Source organism: Mustela nigripes, chromosome 6 (genome assembly GCF_022355385.1).
Source record: "Mustela nigripes isolate SB6536 chromosome 6, MUSNIG.SB6536, whole genome shotgun sequence".
Classification (NCBI taxonomy): domain Eukaryota; kingdom Metazoa; phylum Chordata; class Mammalia; order Carnivora; family Mustelidae; genus Mustela; species Mustela nigripes.
The window spans coordinates 109240164-109243088 of record NC_081562.1 but is presented as its reverse complement, the minus strand read 5'-3'; positions in this window follow the sequence as shown (position 1 = coordinate 109243088).

The following is a 2925-nucleotide window of genomic DNA, read 5'->3' as shown; positions in this document are numbered from 1 at the left end:
GGAGCACCTCACACACACGAACGGGGAGCAGAACTTCCACAGAAGGAGCACAGGATTCTCCCAAGACCCGACACCTTGGAGATGCCCAGTCAGCAATGACCCGAGTCCCCAGGAGAGCTGTCTCTGGGACTCCACGTCCAGTGGCACCATCGCACCTCTCCCAGGACAACGTCAGAAGAAACCACGCGTACACGTGACTATATCAGGGCGCAGGAGCGGCGACAGAACCCGACCAATGACTCAGTGCGTTAGACGGTGGCACTGCGTGAAGCAGGTCATGAACCGAAACCCGCGTGGCCCACCAGCCACACTCACACGCATGTCGCCATCCTCTGCCGGTGACGAGGGGACAAAGCGTCGGCTCGTACCACAACACACAACAGCCGTTGCAAGGATACACGTTCCCCAGGTCACTTGGCAGGTCCCTGGAACTACCCAGCCCCGCTCCGGAGCAGCCGATCTCCCTGGAGAACACCCTCCCCTGGTCGTCTAGCGCGGTGGGACCGTCTCTCACCACAGCCAGGAGAGCTCCACAGAGCGCCCCTCCCCCGGCTCAGTGAGAAGGGAGGCGGGCAGGCGAGTTCATCCCGACTTATCCACACTCGGTCCTGGAACTCAGCCTGGAGCCAGGGACACAGGAAACACGCCGAGCAAAGTGTCTCCACCACCGATGCCGCGAGGGCTCCTCACGTCAGACACGCATCGGCACTTTCACCCGCCGAGCTGGGGGCGACCCCGGAGCCCCGATGCCCACCGGCGCAGCCCCTACAGGATGAACTTCTGCGGGTCCCACCTAGAAATCCCAGTGCATGGAAGAAGGAACGCGGCTCCAGAAATGTATGGTCTCGAGCAAGATCCGTAACGGGCTCACGAGTCACCCTTCTTCCTACTCCAGAAGGGGCCCCTCCACCGGTGCCGGTTCAGTGAGCAGAGAGCAGCGCCGCATCTGTCAGGTCCTTGCGGGCTCGTCAGACGGGAGCCAGAGTCTTGCAGAACCGCAAGCCTTCCACGGGCCGCATGAAGACACGGCAGCCACAGAGCCGTGAGCTGTTTTCCTTCTAGAAAGGTCAGAAGGAGAGCCGCACTGGAATAAGACCTCATCTGCAGACGCAGCACACGGACAGGCCACGCACCCGGGAAGCAAGCCCCAGACTTCCTGCATCCTGCCCTTTCCTCCCCACCGGGACTTAGAAAATTACCAGAAAGCATGAATTCTGACCCACTCAAAGCATCTGGCTCCAGCACAAAGCCTGGTGCGTCCCATGCGGGTCCCCGACCGTGAGGCTCCTCTTGCTTGCACTGGCCTCCCGGGTGTGACGTCCTGTCATGGGGCCAGGGGATGGGGGGGGGGGGGGTGGGGCAGAGGAGGTGGGGGGCGGGGGGGGGAGCAAACTCCTCCCCCGTCTGCGCTCACCGCTCTGCCCAGCGCGCAGCCAAGCGCCTGCTCCACGCACAGCCCCGCCACGCAGGGAAGCAGACCCCGCAGTTCCGGCTGCGGCTGCGGGTGGCGGGTCTCTGACACATCCGTGTCGCATGAAGACACCACCTCCTCAGGTACGAAATCACTCGGAGACATTTCTGTCGAAGAAAATCCTCAGTTTTCCAAGCCGCAAACTGAAAGCATGCTCCAAAGCCACCGAAAGTTTTTTCTTTCTTTTTTCTTTTTTGGTAACAACCCAAGCAACTAAACAACCAATTGCTTCCCATCTGAGCAGCTCCAAGAGCACATCGCCTGAACTCCAGCAACTCCCGCAGAGCATCCGACTCCGCCTTGGAAGAGGAGGCCTGCGGTCGGAAGACCCCGTCACCCACCAGCCCCGTCGGCGGATTCAACTGCTCCAGAAGCAGTGGGCCAGACAGACAAGGCCCTGCAGAGAGGCGGCCTCCCAGGGGAAGCACCTGCTGCACAATCTCCTCCTTTGGGGTGGTCCCTTTGCTGACGCACTGACGTGGGCTGCGCCCCATGGTCTGCCTCGGCCATCCCAGCTGGGGTGCTCCGGACACAGACGCGGATCCCAGCACTCAGGTACCAACGATTTACGAAGGACCCGTGCGGAGGAGAAAACAGCTGGGCACCGGGGAAGGCCAGGGCAGAAGCGGAAATGGGGCAGGTTTCAGGGGGGCCACAGGCACCCCGACCACACACTGAGGGGGTGTCAGAGCAGGCGGGAGCTGTCCTTCCAGGGATCATGGTTTCCAGGGGTGCACCGATGTCCGACGTCACCAGAGCGCACACAGACGAGAGCCACCCCCGCGGGTGCCCAGCTTCCCCGATGGACAGAAGGCAGTCCAGCAGCCGCCCCCATGCAGGCAGCTCTCATGCAGGAACTCGGCCTCCTTGGGGCATCAGGCGTGTGGAGGCTCGGCGGCCCAGCTGCAGGAGCCACCTGTCAGGCAGGTTCGGGAAGGCTAGAGTCCCAGCGCCCCCCATGGGTGCAGCTGCTCAGCCGTGAGCAGGCCAGTGTCTCTCAAGCTGGAAGAGTGTGTTCTGAGCCCAACAAAAAGCATTCTGAGCATGTGCTGGCCTGTGCAGAGAACAGGGACTCTTCTCCCCGAGTTTATGCTGGCGTAGACTGACTTCTTATGAAACTGTTTTACTTGTAAATATCCTCGACTTGGATGTTTCAATCTGCACGTCACTCTATTTTTTTGATAGATTATGACTGAATTGGGGGCCGCGACTCTGAGCCCCTCCTTCCTGGGGCAACACCGGCATGGGCGCTCCTGGGAGTCCGAAGGTGCGGGGGGGGGGGGGCTGCTTGTACTTTGGGACATCTCCTGAGCCACAGAGGACACGGGGCAGGGAGCCCACAGGCACCATCCCCCACGCCTGAAGTCCAGGACGTGGGAACGGCACACCGCCCTCCCCCACGCACTGCTGTTCCCCTCTTCTCGTGGGAGTCTATCCTCAGAGTCCTGGCATCA